The sequence below is a fragment of the Coturnix japonica genome, chromosome 2 (assembly GCF_001577835.2).
Source record: "Coturnix japonica isolate 7356 chromosome 2, Coturnix japonica 2.1, whole genome shotgun sequence".
Taxonomy (NCBI): Eukaryota; Metazoa; Chordata; class Aves; order Galliformes; family Phasianidae; genus Coturnix; species Coturnix japonica.
The window spans coordinates 113,421,251-113,446,673 of record NC_029517.1 but is presented as its reverse complement, the minus strand read 5'-3'; the positions used below and the strand labels follow the sequence as shown (position 1 = coordinate 113,446,673).

General features: G+C 38.6%; 1 long non-coding RNA gene across 1 annotated transcript; it reads left to right on the top strand.

Moving 5' to 3' along the window:
* The first annotated feature begins 843 nt into the window (after positions 1–843).
* Positions 844–11,010, top strand: LOC107310347. Its single transcript, XR_001553565.2, has 3 exons — positions 844–1,182; positions 6,511–6,619; positions 10,884–11,010. It is a non-coding gene; the product is annotated as an uncharacterized LOC107310347 (long non-coding RNA).
* Positions 11,011–25,423: the final 14,413 nt, after the last annotated feature.

The window sequence follows — 25,423 nt, the reverse complement described above, 5'->3', positions numbered from 1 at the left end:
ACTGAGTCACATGTTACCAAGACTCTGTTTTCACAGTGTTGGCCTAGGAATAAAATAAAATTTAAAAATCATACATAATTTAAATGATGTTTCAACCAAACATAACATCTTCTATTTTATCACATAATGCCAATGATTCTTTACGGCAGTAAGTCTCTTCCTATTTCAAACTACCTACATACAGTTACCTGAAAAATTTCACCACTACTTTGGAGATTTTCTTTCCTTTAGTTTGGATTGAATGTGACCAAAGAGGTAATTGTAACACAGGAAAACCAGAACTCCCCAAAGAAAATCATGTCTGTAAGAGTGACATTCTGGAGGAATATTGCAAAGTCATATGGGTTCTGACTTTATATAAACCAGTTCCAGTAACTTTCTTGTACTTTACGTTCTCCTGAATGCATCTACTTCATAGACTTCCGTCGGAGCTCAGCTGCATTTTTGCTTTCACTTAAGTAGTGGTGTGGGAGGTGTATTGAGAACAGAAAGAGAGGGCAGTTCAAAATATCAGAAACAAAGGTGTTTTAAATGAAAAGCAACTAAATTAGAATTGCATAACTTGTTATCGTTTACTGTTGAAGTACCAATTATTGTTGAGATTCTCTTGACAGTGCTTAAAACTCACAAAAGACAGGATTCTTTGTTTCTAGTTTTGAGATGTAAATGAATGAAGTAACAACTCACTATCTCAGATATCCAGTATGTTACTGCATCTTAACAAAACAGTGATTTCTCAAAGCCACAGTACCTGGCTGTGTCTGTGCTGCCAGCTCATGGGAAATGTGACAGAACATGGAATACATCTACATATCTATGACATCACACATAGTGAGCGTAGGCATCACTACAGTGGCCCAATGGACAGACTGAACCTTCAGAACACCTTCTAGCCTTTCTAACTCATTTCTGAGCTGTAATTACCCATCTGCTATTTTAAGCACTATGGTGTTTGATTTTGAAAAGGGAAATGAAAAAAGAGTTAGCAGGGCCTTAGAGTTGCATGTACCAGTACTATGAAACACAGTGACATTGAGCTTTGGAAAGAGAAGCTAACAAAGTCAGAAGGCAGAGTAAAAAAAAAGGAATGATGAGGTTTATGTGATAAAAGACAGAAACAGTAGGTGGGAAGCCTTGGAGCAGTTGAGGTATTAAAGGCAGATCCTCTCCGACAACTACAGGGTAAGAAAGCCAGATGATGCTCTATTTTCTGTCTAACCTAAACAATAGTTGCAGTCTGTGCCTATGAATTTGTGTTCACATATAATATATTTTACATCTATTTCTTGTGGGCTAGGTGTCTGCAAGTTAGCAGTGGTTAATATCTTTGCTATTGATATCTTTATGTACATCAGTTAATGTATTTTCATTTACAAGCACTCACATTGAGGAGCCAGTGTGACCTCATACTTGCCTAAGCCTGTGCTTAACTTTTTATGGGATCAGGTCTTTCTGATCCCATATTTTATTATGATATTTATTATTTATGAAACAGAAGTCTAACAGCCAAGCAAATTCACTTTGCATTCTCTACATATTTTAATGCAAAAATGCCTTAGAACTGAAGCTTGAAAAATGTTTTCAGTCTTGGAGGAAGTATTTTCTTTCGAGATCAATGTTGACCTAACAGCTTTATTAATTTATCAAGAGAAGAGCTGTAACTCTATTGTAACTTTCCTGACAATAAATACTGTGGTAATTTCCGAGGACAAGTATTTTTTGTTGATCATTAAACACTAAATTTTTAGTCACTTCTCCCAGTGGATTAAATAAATGCTATTAGTTTTTGAGTTGTGTACAGTAAATATGGATTTCAAGACTTGTTTGTCTGCATTTCTTAAAACATTTATGAACATTGAACAGATGAATTTGTTTTAAGCATATTTTTTCATTTGAACACTTTTCCCACTGGCTTTTAATATGGATACTGTTCATCACATATTGAATAAAGCAACTTTCACTTTATTTAATGCCTTGACCCAAATCACATTGTCTCTATAAATATTTTACAGTCTGTGTGCAACAAAAGCACGATTACCAAACTCATGTCTGCACATGTAGGTAATATACAATAAAAAATTGATCATTTTCCCTTCTTTTGTGTTTTAACAAAGAATTGGTGATAGGAAGTGTCCGGTTGGTTAGTAGGGGCTGAATGTGCATATATGGCCGTGTATGTATCTCAGTATTGATAAATGTGTGGGTCTCTGAATACATACACATATTTCAGTACTTAGTCTACAGGGATAGGATGCTGGAAATGCATAGCAGGTTCTTTTGCCAAATTTCTGCCTTTATTAAATCCATCCATACACAAAACAGAAAATATTACTCGTTGCATGTCTCTCCAGCAGGTTTTTTAGTGAGTCTGGGAATGAGTTTCCAGACTTGAATCACGGCTGCAAGTACAGCTGCATGTCTGGCAGAGTCGATCTTTGCCAGTGGTTGAACTGAATGGGCAGATGTAGCTTAACAGCTACTTTAGAATTTGAAGAAATTATCTTCCTTTTTTTATTTGTCCCAAATTTTGCTAAGCCAGCACAATAATGCCAGATGGATGTTTCCGAAGAAGCAATTGAACAATAAGGAGAAAAAAGACACGAAGTGGTGAATCTCAGCTTGTCATCTTGGGTCTGACAGGAGGTGAAGAGTTTTATTGGCACAAGGCTCAGGTCATCAGCCAGGCCCATTCAAGGCTCTGGTCTGCAGAGAGCTGATTGACTGAATTCAGTGAAATTGCACACTTTTTCTCATTCTGAATACAATGAATGTGATTTGAACAAAGCTGGAAGGTGCACATGTAAATGCTGATTTGATTTCCTTTACAAAGCATTTCATCTGGGATTATAAAGGCACAAAAGAAGGTGGTGCACAGAACAAAAATACTAAGAGAAGGATCATTTCAGATTAATCCTGCTGTCAGTATGAGAGGTGAAGTGCTGTGATTTAGAGCTCAAGTCCTGCTTTCACACCTTGGTCCATCCTCTCAGCTTTTCCCAGTATGTACTGCAAGCCATCTCTGTTAGTGACAGACAGCACATATGAAAATTATGTCAAATTTTCATTTTGAAATTAAGGGTATCCTTGATCCCTTTCTAGCAATCCATTCTTATGAAATTCTAACTAAAAGTGATAGTCATAGAATCATAAAATCATAGAATCACAGAACACATAGAATCACATCCCCAACCGCTGGCCTTGAACAGGATTGCCACTCACTAGATTAGGCTGCTCAGGGCCCCATCCACCTTGGCCTTGAGCACTTCCAGGGGGTTAAGGAACACTTGTATTACTCCCTGTCCCACACGGCCAAGAAGAAATGGAATTTTGCAGTAAAGCCATTTTGATTAAAAAAAAAAAAATACATAGCAGTATTTTCCTCTGTTAAAAACCTGACTTGATCTGTCCTCCTCTGATGTCGGTGGAAGTTTTCCATTGACTTTTTTGCTGATGAATCAGGACAAAACTGGACATCAGCTGTTTGTCAAGGACTTGCATTAAGGACTTCCATTTAGTAATTCTTATGGCCATTTGCACTGCATATATTCAAATACTTCCCCAGACATGGCCTTACTGCAGCCTAGAAGTGTTTCCATCAGGAATTACTCCTCTGAATCCACTATGACTGGCTTCTTTGGTGCCCCATAGTTAAATGCACAAATTTGTATGCACTGCATTGTCTGTTTGCCATCACTAAATGCAGATGTCAGCATCCCCTATTTTTTGAGATACAAAATTATAAGTAAAAATTGAGTTACTGAGTGTTTAATATCTAACTAAAAAGAAAAAAATAAAAAAATAAAGCCCTAAACTACATTTAATCACATTATACACTGCAGCAGACCTAATGCTAATAATTTCTTGTGAATACATGCTTCCCTCACTCCTGCTTCTGCTCTGTTCCACATTCCAATAGGCAGCCCTTGTCTGTTTCTGATAAAAGGGAAAAAATCTTCCCTTCCTCACCAGAGAGCAGATCCATCACCAGATCTTCCACAGGGAGGAGGTGTCCCCTTTCCTTCTCCACCATCCTATCTCGGCTACTTCTGGTAATGATGCACCCCAAGTTTCTTGTCATAACAACTTGTAGAGGTAGCCTGAAACTACGTAAAGCACAAAATCCAATCCAGTCAGAAATTACGTGGTTTAGGCTCAGATACAAAAAACAGGGATGAACTTAGATGTCTTTTCCAAACTTGGTGATTTTATGATTCTATGATTCTATGAACATATATAAGCTAAAAACAAGCATGCAGCTGCCTCTAATGAACTACATAGCTCCTAGGGCCTGATTCTGAAAACTCAGCATCTGTCCTTGCTGTGAGCTAAATAATCAGACTGAGCGTACAGTGAATTTTAGTGTGTATTTATCAATAAAACTGATGAGCGTGGGACTTGTAAAGTTGGGCTGCACTATGCCTTTCCTAAACAGTGAGAAAAAGCACTTAAATGTTTTGAAGAGCTTGAAAACTTTGCTTTGTGTTAACTTCTCTAATTATTAAAATAAGAAAAATTAAACTGACAGCAATTTGGTAAATGTCACTTAAATCCCTTAGAGATCAGAAAGCAAGGGTAATATTGTAATGCAGTTCAAAATATAATGATGATTGTTGCATTGGACAGTGCACAATAATGATTAGGTGTGCACCAGAGTTTAAATGAGAGGAGCACATCTGAATGTTATACCCAAGGTTTCAGCAATTTGCAGTCATCACGGTACTGCTATAAAACAAGACCTAAATTTCATAGTGAATTTGGGTGGAAATCTCTGTTTATTCTTAGCTGCTCGTTTGCAGAGCTATGTCATACAAAAAAAATAAAATAAAATAAAAAATTAAAAAAAAGCAAGTATAATTATTAATTGAGGTAGTGTGAGTGAGGACAACAGAAGGAGGAAGGAATCTGTATAAAGGCTCTCATGTTTGTGCTTGGTTTGTTTATCTCCTCTCCCACTCCCACTTTGGACTGTAGAACTGGGGGGGCTGTCAGCTGTCAGCTCGTCATTGCAGGCACACACTGTCCCATCTGCACTGCTGATGATGGGGAGGTCACATGGGGTTTTACCCAAACAGGCTCTCAGGGGTACAATAACATACCTCTTGATTTGGCTGTGAAGTTATACTTGTTATTAATAGACAAGATAAGAGGCTGGGGCTCTATTCATCCACTTTAGTGCTAATTATTCAGTTTGATCTGAGCCGATTATGATACTGACAGATAACCATACCACATTTATAGCTGTAGCAAGCACTGGCCAAGATCTTTGGCTCATGTTGCTGTTTGGTTTATCTGATAGGAAGGGAGGAGAAAAAAAGAAGCTGCTCTGGTTGATTAGCAATGTGTTGCATGGGACCATTTATAATGAAGCATATCATTTAAATTTTCCTTTACAAATGAGTCCAACTCTCTTTGCAGACTGCAGGCTCTGTTAATTGTCACAAACATTGCTTTTTTTTTTTTTTTAAACATTATTAGCTCTTTGGCAGTGTCTCCATTGTTGACTAAAAACTTGGCATGATCAGGAGCTGCTGAATAATTTAGGTTGTTGGCAGCTGGAGTAGAAGAACACACACATCTAGGCAGGCAGACGTGCTGCTTGAGCTCTTTACATAATAGCATTGTATACAAAGCAGAGTATAGCCAGCAATGACTTCTGTGTCTGTTTATAGGTAAACACTGATGTTAGTTTTACAGAAAGAAAAAAGAAGAAAAAAAAAGAGGGATACTTCAGACTGTATATAATATGTGAGACAGATGCACTGCTGATTGTTCAGATGACTCCCTTAATCTCTGACTTTCACAGAATATGATTACTGCAGATTCTGAGGAGCAGCACTTCAAGTGTGTTTCTGTGCACTTTGGCACTTTGGGTCTTGCGTATAAACACTGCTGCACATAATAATGATGCTGTGAGCTTAGCCAGAAAAAGAACTCCTCACACTTTCCTTTTGTGCAGCAAATGGCTCCCAATTGTACTGTCAGTCACAGAGAAAATGTGCTGTTCAAGAGATGCCCATTTTGGAATTACATTTGTGTGCCGTATGAACTCCCACTTTTATCAAAGTGTCTAGAGGGTAAGTAAAATACATAAAACCTTCTGTGTGCATCCAGTACAGTGCACCCAAAGGTTTAATGATGAGTACTGGGCAGGTTTTTCCAAAACAGTTGTGGTCTGAAAGATTTCACCTTTATTTATATTTATATTTATTTGTTGACCTGTACTTCTTGTCTTATTCACGTACTTATGTCTTTCTTAACTCTCTATATCATGATATTTATGAGACAGAGGTTGGATTCATTTATTTCAAAGATTCTGCAGTATTGAAGGAATAGGAGAGAAACCAAAGATAAATAACACATGAAGGCCCACTACTGGATGTTCATTGTTCTTTTGTTTCATAAGCTGACTTGTGCATTGCCCCTCCATTTTTCAAGTTGCCATTTTCTTCCTAGGAAAGTCTTCTCCCATCCTCACTCCTCACTCCTTAATTCGTCTTTAAATCCTTCTAGGCACTCTGCTTTCCAGGCCTGTTTCTTCCTGCCCTCAAGCCCGAGTCTCTGGAGAGAGAAGATGCCAGTAGAAAATGTCTCTTGGATTTCTGTGACAGCCACTTGACAGGTATGATAGACTGTAATGAGAAATGAATAAAACACTCTTATAGCAGTCTCAACAGAGGGGAAAATAACTGAGTTAGAATGAAGATGAGCAGGCCCTCTTCTTTCCCAGCTCCCATCCTGGTCCCATAATCAGTTCTGAGCACGGAGTGGGGAAGGCGGACCTTGCTCTGCAAGGAAGCAGAGAGCTCTCTTGTCAATCGTCATGGTTATTAGCTAAAAGAGAACAGGCATTGTTAAAACTGGAATTTTCCCCAATTATGCTGTGACAGTTCTATGCCTAACAAGAAGTGCAGAGGGAACAGCAGGGTGAATATTTCCTAAGCACTCTAATACAGCCTCCATTTAGGGATGCACAGACCTACATGTTTCCCAAAGAAAGCACCTGATAACTGTCAGAATGGTCTTCCTGCAACATGACAACTTTTGCAATCACATGTGGGAAGCACTTTGGAACTGTACCTACTGTGCTGTATTGAAATTATTACTTACTATATAGATTTTGTTATACAATAATGACCAACACAAATCCATGTACCATGGAAGACTGCTGATGAACCCATCCATCATCATAAAGAATCTATTCCAAGAGACTGTATTATGATTACATACTTAAAAGATCATAAATAAATGGCTTCACAAATATATATTTTTTCCTAGACAACTGCACAGACAAGCACATCATTTGTTAATTTTGCTGTTAGATTTAAAGGTATTTTTTACTTTTCCATTAACTTGTTTTTATATGTGTGGGAGCTAACGACTTAAAAAGTGCCACTGGTTTGTTTAGGGATGTATCTGAAAGATCTATGTATGGGTAAGAAGGAAGGCGTATCTCTAAATAAACCAAGCCATTTCAACTTCACAACAGGTATATGGAAAGTCCAAGTAACTCCAATATGAATACTCACCCTGACAAAGCTTAGTCTGTTCCAAAGTACTTTGCTGGATTCAGAACATATTTAGCAGCTGGTTGCAGTTAGCTGTGTTGCGGCATAGAAAGTGAGTGAGCTCAGCAACTGATAGACTGTTAACAACTGATAGCAACTGATAGCATCTGATAGACTTTTTCACAAACAGTTTAGGGGTCTTCTTTCATAAGAACAAACTGAGGAAAATTTCCATTCAGATTTTTGTGAGAAAATATATGTCTTGAATGATGTAAAAATGAATAGATGTGAAGCCCTAAATTGCCTCTATACTAGCTTCATAAACTGAATGCTTCTCCAGAATTTTTGCCCGTGAGTTTCACACACTGATCATTTCTGCATACAATTATTTAACATCGTTGTGTTTCCCCAGAGGAAAAAATGCTTCTTTGCACCCTCAATTAGAATTCTGCAACATGTGTCCCATTCAGTGTGCAATCAGAAGTATCTGAGTTTTCATTCCTTAAAATACTTGAAAATACTGAGATGGATAAAACTCAGGCTGGAATTGAAATGTTTCAATAATCAGGAAATGCAAGAAATGAATGGCAAATATTAAACCAAAGATATAAATTAACAATGGGCTGAGTTACACAGCAAAGCAATTATGTGTTTCTCCAATTCAGCAGTTTCACTGGTAGAACTGTGAACATAGTTTTGTGCAAACTAATCCCTAGAGAAGAGAAAATAAAATCATGGAAAGGCAGTGACTGATGCACTTTCCTTAGTTCCTTTTGTCCCCATGAAAAGCATATTTCTTCTGCCACAGCAGTGGCGGCTCTTATCTGTTTGAGCACGAGAGCCTCTAGAGCATGAGAACCTTTTAATAAAGAAGACTACTCTTTTGTTATAAATCATTCATTGGGCAAGAAGAGACTCTTACAGGATTAGCAGAGTTACTTAGTTTGATGAATCTCATAATGTTGTTAAAACAGACCCATAAAAAGGTTGCTGCTCGTACTTCAGCCCAAAGCACAGCGGCTATATACACATGGTTACAGAACATCCAGGATGAAGAATTAAAAAGGCTCGGGTTGATTAGCATTTACAAGAAACTTAACAACCAAAGGCTCTGTAATCTGTATTGGACTAACACAATGTTGAGTTGATTTTCTATTTTTTAATGAGTACTCGACTATGTTTCTAGTGTCACTGTGACAGAGATGTTTGATGTTAGGGTGGAATAGACTGAAAGCATCATTGACTGTGTCTGTTCTTTCATGTGTGTCTGGCACAGGAATGGTAAATAGAGTTCCTGAAAATGAACTCCGAGGTGAGTGCAGGGCAATAGAATATCACTTCTTAGACAGACTTTGCTAGCATACAAATTAAGGTCTTGTCCACACTACTCTGAAAAATTTTATTGACAAATATATAGACAGGTTATGCAAGTAAATCTAGTGAGGTTTTTGTTGTTGTTGTTGTTTGGTTTCTTTGTTTTGATTGGTTGGTTTTCTCTAATAATTATATGGATTTAGGCACTCTGGCATAAACACTCATGTTTCACATTGGCCTCCCATGTCTATATATGCATCAGTATAAAAAAAGTAACCAGGAAAAAAAAAACAAAAAGTATATTCTGACAGAAATATTTAACTTGACATCAAAAGAGAAGAGAGAAGGAGAGGAGAGGAAGAGGAGAGGAGAGGAGAGGAGAAGAGGAGAGGAGAGGGAGAGGAGAGGAGAGGAGAGGAGAGAAGGAAGGAGAGGAGAGGAGATGAGAAGAGAGGAGAGGAGAGGAGAGGCGAGAGCGGAGAAGAGGCGTAGGAGAGGAGAGGAGAGGAGAGGAGAGGTACGAGGAGAGGAGGAGGAGAGGAGAGGAGACGAGAGGAGAATGGGAAGAGGGAAGAGGAACAGGAGAGGAGAGAGGGTGAAAGGTAGGGAGAGGGTAGGACGGAGGAATGCGAAGAGGCACGGAGCAAAGAGAAGGGAGGGAGAGGGGAGGGGAAGGGAGGGGAAGGGAAGAGATACACGTAGCATATTTCCTTTCTTTTTAAATAAGTGTTGGACTATATTCTAATCTGCACTGCCAGTATTTTAAGTAATGGCCTGGAGAAAGAAATTAGCATGTTCATTACTGACTTGAGGCTGTGAAGATGTAGAATAAATGTGGATTTCACTGGAGAATAAGGTTAGATTTTCTTTCATCTATCAATCCTTGAGGATCTAAGGCCCCATTAGAGTGTATGGACATCAGAAGTAAGCCTCCACCAAGGATACCAAGAAGGCAGCTATTCTGCAAAATGCGTCAAAATATTTTTAGGCTTTTATGGACTTGTCTTCCCTCATAACAATTTGAAAATGCTGAGAAAAAAAAAAAAATGTGAAAAAATCATCAGCAGATCTGAACTTTTTCAACAGCAATTGTTTGCCAAGGTAGTGAATAATTCTGGCATCACTGAAACAGCATTTCCAGTGAACAAACTATTCCTTTCTCCTTCTCCAAACTCAGGGATTTTTACTGATCCTTCTTTTCCTACTCCACCTTTCAAGTCTGCCTTTTTACAGAGGCTAAAATAATTACCTAACTCATGTAAAAGTTTACCATTTAATTTCAGAGGTTGAAATAAGTTACTTTCCAAATCAGTGCTAGCCTTTGGGAGGCATTTGTAAGCAACAACAACAACAACAATAAAAACAACAACAACAAAATATTCTAAAGCAGTTCTTCCCCAGACAAATTTTGCTGTCTGCAAATTTTTGTTATAACATGGCACAGGCAATCATTTTATTCTCTTTATCTCAGCTAAATCCAATAGCTTGTGTAGTGAAACATTTGATGCACAAAACAAAGTAGCACTTCAGAGAACAATTGAAGATCTGGCCAACAAATAGAGTACCTTGTTCACAGGAAATTTCAGTTTAGGGAGCTGGTCTTATTTGTGTATGAAATTAAGGGCAGAAGAAGGGATTACTTCTATTTAATTGTGGTCTGAATTGGACAGAAACTAAAATATTCAGAAATTTTAAACAAAGAAGGAATAAATGGGGGCTGAACAGCATGATGAGCAGTGTGCATGGTAGTAGTTTTCCAGAAGTAGTAATTAGGTCTAGAGCCAGAGCTGTGAACATATAATAGAATTAAGTCTATTAAAAGACACTAGCAATTGCATGCAAACAAACAAGCAAACAGAAACATACTCCTCATTTTCTTTGTGCTGGATAGAGTCCCGTATTACAAAACAGCAGGCTGATCTCAAAGGCCTGTCTGTTGTAGAAAAACTGCTAACTGTGCTCTTCATGCCTTGCTAAGGAAAAGAAATCAAATAAGGCATCAATAACTATTCAAAGCTATTTTTGTGAAGTTTTTTTGTTTATTTGTTTGTTTTCCTTTTTAAGATCCTTTCACTGTGAACTTTGGCATGCTCAGCTCGGACTGAAGACAGTGCTAGGGTGAAGATTCTGGGTAGCTTATTGGAACAGGAGGAACAGGAGAGAACTAAATAAAACAGGTTTTCCTACACTATCTCACTACTTTGGATAGTAATTCCTGAATAGACAATCTGTTATGATACAAATGTTTTCTACAAAAAAAGTCTCAGTACATCAACACATATCACACAACTAATAATGTCACTTAACTCCTCCATGTATAAGGGAAGGCTCTAGAAGCTATAGTTCTAGAAATGTTGGTTCAAAGTAAGAATATAAAACATGCCTTTGAGAAACCAGCCTCCCACAGACCTGCTTGTTTTCTGGCAACAACAGCATGTACAAAGACTTAGGTAGCAACAGTTTCTGTACATACACAGCATATGCTAAACTTTACTAAAATATCACAAATATATATATATGTGTGTGTGTGTGTGTGTGTGTGTGTATGTGTGTATATATTTATGTATGTATATATGTGTATATATATATAGCGTCCAGTTCAAATTGGTTAACAGACATTTTGGCTTGTGCTGATCTCAACTGTCACATCATTACCTGCTCTCTTGCAACCTACCTTGTCTTATTAATTGATAGAATGATTGTAGGGCCTAAGTGTTAAGAAACTGACACAGTGTTGAACCAACAGTCTTAGCACTTGCCTTGTATTTGTCTGTATATCATCCTTTACCTAATGTAGATGATTGTGTTTCTGACTATCTGGAAAATAAACAATGCTTACTGTCAAACAAGCTGCCAATTATGAATGAAGGCAGACCACATCATGATAGTAATTCCTCATACTGGCCTCTCAGAGAAGAAATTCTCTCCTTGTGCTTTAGATTCTGTTCTATCTCCCTTTCTTGTCTTCACTGATTCTTTTTCTCTACCTTCTGTCTCTAACCACAGTCCTTTTTTTGCAGCAGCAGACAGACCTTGTGCTAAGCAGAAGGCTAAGCTAATTCCAGCTGAACATGCTGCTTAAGTTAATTGGGACAGAAACAAAATCTATCCAACGCAGATTCTGTTTCATCTTGTCCCCATTCTTTGAAAGGGAGATGGCCTTTCCACTCTCTGTTGTTGTCCATGAGATGCAAAACAGAGGGAGGAAGGGAGAGAGGGAGAATAGAGATGAAAGTGGGATTCAGGGCTGGATATCTTCTTCCCCTCACCTTGCATTTGTAGTGTTGTAGTCCTGATACCTTGAAAGCTCTCTCCCCTTTGTGCTTGCTTTGCTTTGTTTCCCCCTTCCTTACTCAGAACTGAATCTCTAGACAATCTCCAGCACATCCTGATGATGGGGAGTCTTTCAGATGGTTTTGGGCACTGGTTTCAGAGCACAGCAGACTGCTAGCAACAAAATACTTGAATTCCTTGATTTTGAAGATTCAGGCATCACATATCTGTTATCAAAGTAGCAGATATTAACCATCTGCTCTGATACTTTCAGCAGAAGGGATACAAATATCCCAGTGGTATCTTCCTTCTAAAGGAAGTATAAGAAGAGTAAAAAGATATTTCAGAAGATTTAGAATGTACCGACATAGTTGGATCCCAATGGATAAAGAAAAACAGAAAAGTGACAAGGTTTTTAAAGTCTGAAAAGCAGCCTATTCTTAAAGTTCTGTAAGATTTATTTTATTCAAATGTACCACATAGCTAGATTCTTAGAGCTCCTAGCCTTGGCTTCTTGTCCAAGTTTCAAATGCAGGCTGAGTTCCTTGCAAGTTCCCTGCACTTTTACCATTTATAGGCATTTTTCTACTAGTTCTCTTGTTTTAAGCATCTTGAGCCTTGTGCTTTCTGCAGTTCATACTACCAATCTGGATAGAACTTGTTGAAAAATATGAGGCTTAAAAGACCACATGTGGGCATAAATGCAAAAAAAAAGTAAAGCATATGAAGTGAACAGCAGAGATACTCTACTTATAGGCACTATTGAGCACAATTTTATAGCACAGACATTACTAACATTTGGAAATGGGTATCTGCTTTGGCGATTCCCATTTTGCTAGTTAGATACATGATCCTATATAATTTTTGATAAAAGCACCAATTTTTATACCAACCAAAATACCATCTTCATGGGAGGAGTGGCATGTATTCTTATTGCATTCAATTCACTAAACAAAGACTTAAAGAAATTTAGCAACTTCCTTCTTTCCTTCATAGTAGAACACAATACTGGGTTAAGTTAATGCATGCATCTGATTTTTTAACTCCATGATATAATAACTCAAAAGTAACTCTTGAAAATCCATGGATAATTACTGATTCAAATCTTTATAACTGTAATCAGATTCTGTCTCAATTAAATTATTCAAAAAATAAACCATAAACTATTTCTGTGGAAGAGTCAGAAAGAGAAATCTCCACTCTGCAACATCTCTAGCAGAACTAATTAGAGCCGGATTTTACTTGTTTGTCATAAATCTATTACTCACTACAGATCTGCAGAACTAACTGTAGTACGTGAAAAAAATAGTGAGCCACGTTTGAAGTTTGGTTCAGAAAGGTTTAAAAAATCTCTCCTATATTACTGTTCAGTTTTACCTCAGGGCACCAGAAGGCATCAAGCTACTATCCCTGGTTTTATCACTGAAAAGTCACCACATCGTGAGTTTTTTCAGTATGCTTTTTGAAGTACCCAGGGGTCATGGCATTTTGCCCAGTTAAACCACAATAGTATCAGAGTAAATCCAAAATTCTTCAAGAGTTTGCTGGTGTCATTAACATAAAGTCTCGGTTGTGTTTCTTTCAAATGCTTTTGTTGCCTTTTCACACATTTCTGTAAGTGATAACCGACCCAGTCCCCAGCACTAATAATGGAGAAGCAATGTTATCTTCCCATTACTGTTACTGCAACACACTTTAGGAGCATTGTTATCAGTCCATAGATCATCAGTCAGATGTCTGAATCTGGAGCTTTATAATTTTAATGGGAAATAGGGAAACCTGGTTGAAGTGACGTGCATGAAAATGGTCTTATGGTGTTGCACCTGCCCTGGTTTTAGCACGTGGATTTCAAATGAAAAAGAAAGATGAATGTTCATGGACAAAATTGTCATGCTCCACAGAAAACAAGAGTCAGGTGAAATCCAGCAAGTTGCAGTAGTTAATGCGTGCACTAAAGGAAAAATAAACTATGAAAAGTTATTTAAAATCTCTGCTTAAGCCTTTCCAAATTAAATATGCATTGAACAAGCAAGTCCACCAGGTCATAGAGTACTAATAAACTTCTAACGCTCCTGGGGTCACTCTGGCCTCTTGCATTTGAATGTGTCATGTGTATGACACTGCTGTAAACTTTGGACCTCAATTACTACATGATAACAAGTTTTTATTGCATTACCTTTTCGAAACCTGAGAACCTGCACTAGGCATTGGGACACAGCTGGGAGATGTTCTGCATAACCAATTAGATTACTTCTCCAAATATGTATTCTTCTCTGCAGAGGCCTAAAAATGATCCATCATCTCCAGCTACCTGCAGCCATCACTTAAGGGAAAGGGAAAGAGAGAAATATTTGGCTACATCTCTATGATTGCATAAACAATGTTTCATGTACTTGACAAACTATATTAATAGCTCCCCAGAGGGCATGCTCTGAACATGCAAAATGTTGCAAAGCACTTGTATTTTATGGCAAATCTTTTTTAATTTTTCAGTTAAAATGATAATAACTATTGATTTTCCATGTACCAGTACTGCATCTAAAAACATTTCCTGGCAGTCTATGAAATGTATTAAAGTCATTTGGTTTGAGTTTTCTGATATCAAATGTGTGACACAAAAATACATAGGTCTTTTTCCCAGAATCCTGTCTCATGTTCTGTCCTAAGGAAACACAGTTTTCCTTGTGCTTTTTTAAGCAGCTCTGATTTTAGGGTTAGTTGAGAAAGACAAACCAGCAAGTGTCAATCAGCAGAGATTTGATATGCAAGCTTGAAGAGCATTCCCACAGAGGAAGTTTTTGGAATGGAGGAGGCACAAGAAACAGTAACAGTGTGGTTCAATATATAGCATTTGTGTGGGATTATGGAGACTTCATCTTTCTAGGTGACACCTGTGAAAGAGTTTCATTTAGTGTCCTCTATTTCCCCAGCTTCAAAGTTTACCTCTCTTGTGGAGTTCATGGAGACTGAGGGACTATAGCACCAAAGCCAACAGACTAAGTTTCTTACAGGTGTTTGATGTTCAATTGTTTTCAATACCACTTGAATCCATTTTGGAACAAAGGACTAGGTATTGTTACAAAAAATGATTATCATATGAGATCAACCAGTTGTGAAAGGAGCTAAGGGAGATAATTATCCCAAATATCACTCAACACCACACATTCCTCCAGATCTAAAGAGCTGTGTCAGAAGATCCTGAGGGTTCAGCTAACCCAAAATTTATTTTTGTTGCTAAATGAAAGGGGAGGGTGAAAACAACATAGAGGATAGAGAAGCCAGAAAGTAGTTGAATTGAATGAAGAAACTGGGTTGTCTACAACATCCCTTCCTGTTCAGCAGGCACCACTGCATCTGTACATGAAATCAGCAGCAGTAGTGCACATTCAGCAGACTCATGCACATGCTATGGCTCTGATTTTCTGAAACAGTGAAATTACCATCCATCTTGAGACCACCTGTGTAGCACATGACTCTTCAGGCCAGCACTGCTGGGATATTTGAAGTCGCCTCTTCGTATGCTGCAGGCATCATCTGCATGTGGGCAGGGTCATGTATAAAGTTTCACATCCTGCTCCAAATGGATTACCAGATGTCCAGAAATCCCTGACAATTGTCCAAAATCTTTAAACTCCACCCAGGCAAAATTGCCAGGTGGAAAAAGTAGATGTATCCAAGACAATTCAGATAATGGGCTAGGAAGAGCTATCTGGCAACCAAGCAGGGACAAAGGAACAGAGTAATGTAGGAATGAGAAGGGAATGGGAGGAATGGGTGATACGAAGTTTTATAAAAGAATGAACACAGTTTGGATAAAGAGTCAAATACTTTGGTTCTAACCCAAACCTTAAATTTAAACATAAAAAGGTTATATCAGTAGCATGAAAGCCCAAATAAAACAGCTCAGAATGAAATGGAAATAGCCAGATAAGAAATCAGTCATCAACTGTGTAGATTTTCATTTGAAAATCATATAGGAGTAGATTAAAGTATAAAAATTGCAGATGGTCAATATTACATCACCAGCAGACAAAGCAATATTTCTTCCTTCCTTCCTTCCACTGAACCAGAGCTTCACCCCCCACATCTTAATGTGTAAACTTTACTGTCAGAGGTGCTGGTTGAACAAGTAGAAGCCAAGGATTTCCACAAATAATTAAAACATAAAAAATAAATAATAAATGATAGCTGCCAGAGAATATTCTCTCTTCTGCAGATATGGAGAGAAGGTACACAGGAGACCTAAGATAATCAAACATGCTCTTTTTTTTTTTCAAGTCACAAACTCATTTTGCTTTCTCCATTCCCACTCCCATATATTCATCACATGTTCCACTGATTCTATAACTACACAGAGACAGACCCCAGGAGGGTCCAACTCTGCCCTCCTTTTGCTAAGCAACGCTTATGTGAACAATCACAGTGTCTAGAGTGGGATGATTCTCATGAGTAAATTACTAGCCAGTGTCAGAAACAAATGCAGAATCCCATGAAGTGTGCATTGTTTCTGCTGAAGAAGTAAGGCATGTGAATGCTTAATTAGAGAGAACATTCTCATTTTTATATACACAGAGATATGAGAATAAAGCAGAAAAATCTTCCTGTTACTCTTTGCTGTTATTTCTCTGTAGTTTTTCTTTTTTAATTCAGAATAGACCTATAAATTGGAAAAGACCAAAAGGGAATCCATTCTCAGACCCTTTATAAATATTCAGGAAGAAAAAAAAAAAAAAAAAAAAAAAAAGCAGTGTCCAGATTTGAGTCACTGTTTTCCTTGGGAAAAATGCTAAGAGCCTTCCTTCACTTTAGAATGCATTTTTTTATTCTTGCTTTAAAATATGCCTGCAGTTTAAAATGATGCAGCCTACAGAACATGTTCAAATGTTGCTTTTTTTCTGCTGGACCCTTGCCTCATTCAGCACTCAAGACAGATGTGTTTTGGAGACTTCAGCTGCAAAGGTCATTATTTTTAATATATTCACTGAATCATATGGTGCAAAAACCCAAGATGTTTAGTGAATAAAACAGATGATTTCAAGATGATGACTCAAGGTCCAGTATTTCCTAACATTTTGGGGTGTGTTTTTTTTGCTCTGTAGATTAATTTTCATCTGTAGATCAGTTTGTACATGCTACATAACTTATGTTTATAACATAGCATATAAAAAAATTAGAAATCCTGTTTCTGACAGGGAGTGCATCTCTATTTGCTGTACGTCGAGAGGGCTGGGAATCTCCCTGACCTCTGGACCAAAGGATTAACTCTTGGAGAGAGTATGTTTCTGATCTCTGGGAATCAGTGCTGTAGAGGAAGCAGTCCTTGGCTGGCAAGATTTACTAATACTGAAGGCAGAAGAATACTGAAATGCAGGTCTCCTCCAGGCCTCAGGTCTGAGTCTTTTGAAAAGAGATTTCTCCAGAAGGCAGAGATCCTACAGTCACCACAATGCCAAATGATCCTCTATGCTTACTCGACCACTTCTTGTTAGTCCTTGGCTCTGTATTCCTTTTTTTTCTCCTTTTGGTTCTTTCTTCACTTCCATTTTCATCACTTGTGTATCCCTGGGTTCTATGCAGACTCTAAACAAAATGTGTCTCCTTATGAGGTCAACTTTCATCCAGTTTCCAAGTTTCTAGTATGAGCATCCTCAAGTGACTCAAAGAAAAGGCTGAAATTGTTATCCAACAAGGACAAGTGCAACATTTTCATCAAATATTGCTTCTACTTGACTTCCAATTTGAAGAGGAAAACTATTCCAGGACAATGATAGGAAAATTGTTATTCTGGGCTAACACTGGTCAGTCACTGTTCAGAAAGCCTCAGTTTATAGCAAGACAGGAGCATTTAGAGCAACACATGCACCAATACAAGCGTGTTTTGGTGTGAGCCTAAACTTCCCAGGATTGCTTTGTGGTTTTTAAAGTCTAATTTACTCAAAATTCACCTGATTTACTGAAGATGGATCCACATGAGTTAACTTCAGATGCTTAAAATCAAGCCTATAAGACATTTAGCTATATTATCTCAGTAGCAAATAGAGAGAGAGATGGGGGTTGTTCCAGGAGCATTTGCGGGGGGTCAGCCTCTTCTCCCATGTAACTACTGATGGGACTAGAGAGAATGGCCTCGTGTTCTGCCAGGAGAGGTTCAGGTTGGATATTAGGAAAAATTAATTCTCTGAAAGAGTGGTCAGACACTGGAACAGGCTGCCCAGGGAGGTGGTTGAGTCACTGTCCCTGAAGGTGTTAAAAAAATATTTAGATGTTGCACTGAGAGACATGATCAAGTGGGCAAATACTGCCGGTAGGTGGACAGTTGGACTATATGATCTTGGAGATCTTTTCCAACCTTGGTGTTTCTATGATTCTATGATCCAATTTACCCTATTTAAATGGATGCCTAGGAGTTGGTAGAAATGGGGATATCTCTTTTTAGCAATTGACTGTACTGATGTTGGCTTTGGGTGACTGGAACTGAAATACAAGCTTCGGGAGGTCTGTGGGGTCACACAGGGACTTGTACAGGGAATGCAGATTTAACCTGGAAATGAAAGCTAACCTTTTGACAGCAGAAGTCATTAAGAACCACATTATCAAAAGTGATCAGAACTCTTAGCATGGAGGAAGGTGAGATTTTGCCCACAGGCCACTTGCTTTGTAACTGGGTACCTTTGTAAATGTGATGTCAAGACCCATATTTAGAACCTATGAAATAATTGGAAAAAAATACCATAGCTTTTAACAAACTCTGTTCCTCTGTCTTCAAAGGAAACTGTGCTAGTTTTAAGTGCTAAAAAGTGTATTTTTATATCAGAATTTTACAGAGTTCAGTCCCAGATGGTTAATTAATGAAAAAAATATGAATGTCTCTATTATTTTTTTCTCTCCTTCCTTCTATAATGTTTCCAGGAGGCATAAGTGCAGTTTAAATTCTGGATTAAAAAAAAATAATAATTAAAAATTAAAATATGCCTCAAAGTGGCTCAGATATTAACTGCTTATTGCAAATGAACTGTCCCTGTTCTCCTGTTTTCCATCAGTCCCTGAGACCACCTTAGGTACTTGAGCCACAATTTAAATACCTAGGTGCTGCACCCAGCACATCCTCAGCAAAGGTCCAGGGCTTGAAATCTCTTCCTCATTTCCATTCCAAGTAAGTCTGAGTCAGTTGACCTTCAGGGCATTCTGTAAAGCTTAGTAAAATAGATGAACTTCAGATAGGCTCAAATAGATAGGCTGTAGAGGAGGCATTTTTCAGTGGTATGAGATGACCCGAGGCACTTGTAGGAAACAAGAGCAAACTGAAATGTGTCTACAAGTAGTGGGGAGGGCACATGGCTGGGAAAGCAATACTGTCTGAACCCATATCCCATTCATTCATGGTTGTACTTATGTATATGTATTTGCATAAGTCCTATGCTGTCCACAGAAAAGCCAATAAATATGAATTTGACTGAAGCTCTGTACAAGCACTAGGATTTTGTGTCTTGCATACTTCCTTATTTCTTAGACAAATACTCCACTTTCACTACCTGTACCTCACCTTCACTTGCCATACCATACAGACATTTCTACTTTAAAGAGGAAAGGCCCAGTGTTCCTTATCTGCCTTCCAGTCAGTCTGCATCTTCTCTTTTCATAGGTTTACTCTGCTGTGTCTTTTACGTATGACTACTAAGGCCATTCCATTCTCATGTATTAATTTTTACAGGCTTTCTGAAGCAGAGTTAAGTGCACAGAGGGATCTCCGCTGTATATCACTGAATCACAATTTTTGAGCAACACCTTACTTACTTCACCTATGAGAATCCAGAGCAGAGTAATTTAGGAATTACTCACCAGTGAAATGCTTCCCCATATACTTTGTCAGTAGATGGACAATACCTTAAAGGAAACTATTATGGTAGAAACAAGTAATCCCTTGAGAAATTAATGAAGCTTCTTTTTGATGCTTATGCGCAGGGTGGGATCTGATATTTAAGAAGGGCACAAAGTCCATTTTAAGCCTCTCCTTCATTTGAGAGTTTTTATGATATTTGCTATGCATATTCTTTGATATCAAGTGCAGGTGAGTTCACCCTGGAACTTTTCCTTTAGCAAAGGCCCTAATAGATCCTTTTTCTCATGTAACTTTGTATTTGTTTTACGTATCTATGTGTTTGTATGTATGTGTGTGTGCGTGTGTGTGTGTTTATGAAACCTGTCCAATCTTGCTTTGTTGGACACCTCAGGTGTTTATCAGAATTGTCTGAAAATTATGCAGTGCGGTCAGCAGTTGGAAAGGTAGGCCTGCACACAGTGTAACTCCGTAAGTGTCATTTCTTACGAAATCCATCTCCAAATGGCAGGTAACTGCAGTGCCTGTCATGGTACCAAACACTTTTTGTCTTACTTCTAGAACGGGGATGAACATATTCTCTATAAAGGAAAGTCTTTCTCCTTCTCCCATAAATTTGTGTGCAATTAACTACAGGATATTTAATTCTGCCTCCTTGATCTCGGTAGGAAGATATGAAAGTCTTGGTCATCTGAGAAGGTGTGGAGTCAAGGCTCTATTGCTGCCAAAAGGCCAGGGGGGCATGTGCCATAAGATCCTTTAACAAGGGCACAGGACAATGAGGCTCTGGTTTGGAAAAGCCTGGCAGGAAGAATGACTTTTTGTCACAAACACAAAAGTGTCCACCTGGAGGTTATGAATGAATAGGCAAAATTTTCTTCTTTTTCAAAGGAACAGGTGTAGTAATGACTGCCCGGACAAGAGCTGAATATCATGTGAAAAACCTTTGCTTGCATTAGCAGGAGATAACACAACGCTGTTACTAACAATGTGGCGAGCAAAGTATCTCTCCGGTCACCGGATTCCGACATTCCCCTGTAAGACACAGAAACTTGCTGGAGCGGCATACCCCGGCAAAGTGACCTTTTTTATATATTATTTTTTACTGCCTAGTTTGCACTTTGTTGACTTGGCTGGGCACCTGCTGTAAACTGCAAATATGTTCCTGTCATCCGGGCTGGAAACAAAAACAGTGAACAGTGTAGTTCTTTGGTGGATTGGAGCTAGCGAAGAGCAAAAGCACTTGTGTAAAATGCTGAGGTAAATCTTCCTGTCCTATAACCTTTCCCAGCTTTATCCGTGGGCTGTGACCAATTTGCAGAGATCTATCTGGGGCCACTGTTTCTTTTTCTTTTAAGCAGCAGTTGTCCCCAAATACACAGAACAGATTTCTCTGCTAGCATTTTGACCAGCATGCGCCTAAAGCAGCTGAGTAACTGGGTACAGGCTCATTTGTACACTATGTTTCACTTCTTGCACTTGTGAAATCCTCCAAAACCATTAACTGTCATCTGAAAGTGCTGTAGTCGTGTTTTTGGAGCAAGGTATACTGTGTCAGCCTTTGTACCTACAGCTGGGTGAGGGTTCAGTAAATTCTTTGTCTTTCTACCCCTAAGAAATGTAATAAAAAAGCTTTTGTGTCTCTGTGTTAAACATTCTCCTCTATAGCTGTGTAAGTAAGGTTGAAATACCTTTTGCTAATGTCTATGTGGCTTGGCAGAGGCAGAAGCCGCAGGTACAACATAATTGTGTTTGGGTTCAAAGGGGAGTATTTTCTGGATGAAAAATAATAACCCTTGATCTTGAAACAAATGTCTTCCATCTTTCTTTAAACTTTTTGCTGGTAATATGCTTAACTTGAAGGGGGAAAGAAATTGCTGTCTCAGAATTATAGGATGTCCCTTTCAAACAAAAAGTTGAGTTCTCTACTACTATTCAGCTTTTTTACTGTCATTGCTAGGGTGTTTTTTGTTTATTTGTTTGTTTGTTTGTGGTTGTTTTTCTTTTGATCACCTTCAGCCACAGAAAATCCACTACAAATATTGAAAATTAAAGAACTTGTTTAAAAAGCCGGAAGAATTAAATAGACCTTTGTTACTCTAAGCCTATAAGATTAACATTTTCTGATGTTTTTGTTTGTTTGTTTGTTTGTTTTCAATATGTAATTTGTGTTATTTTAAAAGTGTACTCTGTTCAAAACAAATCCAATGATATTTTGGATGTTTGATGAAACCATCACTCCCATTTTCACCCAGTTTAGATGCAGTTCCCATCCCAGTTCAAGGAAAGCACCTCCTTTGCAGAAAGCATCTTATGGGAAGCCAAGATTCTTAAATGCAGGAGGTACAGATTGTTGCATAATATCCTAAATGAAATGCCTGATTTATAAATACTGCTTAAATTTAGTAAGGTTTTAAATATAAATGAGCTAAAATAATTTTTTTGTTTAGTGTTCTCATCTGGTTTCCTCTACCATGTAATTTGTTTTTCTCAGAATGGATCAGAGCATAGATTGTAAAGCACAGTAAAATCTCTATTTAGAATCATACATTTGCTCAGGTTGGAAAAGACCTCATCGAGTCCAGTCACAACCTAACCAAACTACCCTAACTCTTAACAACCCTTCGCTAAATCATGCCCCTGAGCACCACATCCAAACAGTTTTTAAACACGTACAGGAATGGTGACTCAATCACCACCCTGGGGAGCCTATTCCAGGGCTTAACCACCCTTTCTGTAAAAAAGTTTTTCCTGATATCCAACCTAAACCTACCCTGGCACAACTTCAGGCCATTTCCCCTCATCCTGTCACCTGTGACCAGTAAGAGATCAACCCCATTCCCACTGTATGCACCTTTCAGGTACTGGAAGAGAGCAGTAAGGTCTCCCCTTAGCCTCCTTTTCCCCAGAATAAACAGCCCCAGTTCCTTCAGTCTCTCCTCATAGCTCATATTCTCCATGCCCTTCACAAGCCTTGCTGCCCTTCTTCGGACTTGCTGCAGCACCTCAGTGTCCTTTCTATACTGAAGTGCCAAACACAGTACTTGAGTGAGGCCTCACCAATGCCAAGTATAGGGGCAGGATTACTTCTCTAGTCCTGCTCACCGCACCATTCCTGATACAAGCCAGGATGCCACTGGCCTTCTTGGCCACCTGAGCACACTGCTGGCTCACATTCAGCTGACTGTCCATCAGTGCACCAAGGTCCCTTCCATCAGGCAGCTTTCCAGCCACTCCTCCCCAAACCTGTAGGGTTGCCTGGGGTTCTTGTGACCAAAATGCAATATCCAGCACTTGGCCCTACTGAACCTCATACAGTTAACCTTAACCCACCCATCCAGTCTGTCCAGGTCCCTCTAAAGTGCCTTTCTCCCCTCAGGCAGATCAGTACTCCCTCCCAACTTGGTGTGGTCTGCAAACTTACTCAGGGTGCACTCAATCCCCTCATCAAGATCATTAATGAAGATGTTAAATAGAAGCAGCCACAGTACCGAGCCCTGGGGGACACCACTTGTGATAGGTCACCAACTGGATTTAACTCCACTGACCACAACTCTGTGGGCCCTCCATCTAGCCATCCATCCAGAAGTTTGATTTCTGCCCTCACTATATTACCCTGTACTTGAAAAAGGTTATCCGGTTAAAGAAAGAAATGAGGAAATATGATGAGTTCTGATCCAAGCTGTTAATCAATGATCAGAGCATACTGGTAGCTGAGGCAATATAAAGTTTTGACAGAATGAGCTCAACTGGATTGGACCATGCCTAGAACTGTCCTCTCCAAAGGTAACAGTATTTGAGTCACCATCATCTTAGGAAGATTTCGTAGATAGACTGTCAGAGTAGACAGCACAGTGTCAAAAGTATCCATGTAAAGAAAAAAAACTGTAATTTTCAAAGAAGCAAGATGTTAAAAATAATCAAATGAAAGGTTTTAGTTTTAATTTCAGTGTAAATGAAATTGCAATCCCAGATTAATTAACTTCCCTGCTACAATCTGGAGTTTGTCAGTTGACATAAAGAGGAAGGAACAGGAACTGCTGCACTTGGAGAGAAAGGCAAGTGAGATCCTACATGTGTCAGATGAAGTATTTCCACTGGAGACAGGAAAGTCTGTGTGTGCTTGTACGAGGCACCAGCAAAACTTCTTATGAAATAAAGCATGTTTGTGCTAGACCTCCATGTGTGATATGGATGTGTCCTGACTGGAAATGTTTCAGAACACAGCTCTGGGGATAGTGGTGAGAAAGAAGAGGAACTAAAATATTTAGTTTGTCAGCCTATCAAAACACAGTCATGAAAGGAGATGGGATTGCTATTTACTATGGAATAAGCATCAGGCAGAGATAAGAGCTATTTAAAGAAAGAACAGTGTTAGGCCAAAAACAGATATAATCTAGTTGAGGATAAATTTAGTCTGAAAATAGGAAAATATCTAACCATAAAAGCAATGAGGTTCTGGAACAGCTTTACATGAGAAACAGGACAAGAAAAATTCCAAACAAATCTTAAGATGCAGTTACTCAGTTCATGTGAAGTCTGGTTTTACATGAGTATTTACTCGATTATCTCACCCTAATTTTCTTTGTTCCTAACATTTTATGGACTTTCTAAGTTCATAGCATAATTAACACGCTACATATTAATATCCCAAGATCACATCATAGCTCAGCTACAGGCAAAATATCTGTTTGGCAATGTCATCATTTTATTGTGGTCTATTTGTTGACTTGTCACTGGATCCTTTTTCTGTACATGCCTCCCAGGCCCAGAGCAGCCTGCCTAACCTTAAGAATTAAAGTTAGAATCTAAGTGAAGAACCTAGAAGAACTAAGAGAGTTATTTAGTTTAAAAGCAGAATACCATTTTTCACTCTGAGAATCTAAGTTCCATATCAGAAATGTTCACTCTACAGCATATCCCTTTAAATGTGCTTTCTCTCTTTCATTAGCACATAAGAATGAATCCTTCCACAGAGATACTGATAAGTTCCAGAGCCTGAGAAGAATTGGAGCTCTATCTCATTTTCTCTTCATTCTGTCCATTTTCCTTTCCTTCCTTATCTTTCTTAGCTCCCTTCTATGCAAGACATGAATACGCATCAGGTTGCCTGGAAACCTTGTGGGGTGATAGCAGGAGTGGGTGTCACCATGCATCCCCCTCACTCTGGCTCTTCAGCCCAGGGGAGGGCTCCTGGGACTGCATCTCACCTACTCACTCCCCTGTCCTACTATCATCCATCATGAGTCCCAAGTAATATGTGCCCTTTGGTCTGAAAAAACAACAACAACAAACTTTGTTGCTTTAAAAGCTATTCATGAGCTATTCTTTTTTCTTATAGAATATTTCTTATTGTATAGGTACAGTAGTCATTATGTCTTTATTGTTAATCTTTCCATGGGAGCCCATTTCTATGCATTTCTGAATGTGATTCTATTCATGAACTGGGAATGAACTGTATTGAAATCCATGCCTGAAACTTAAATTCCGAACT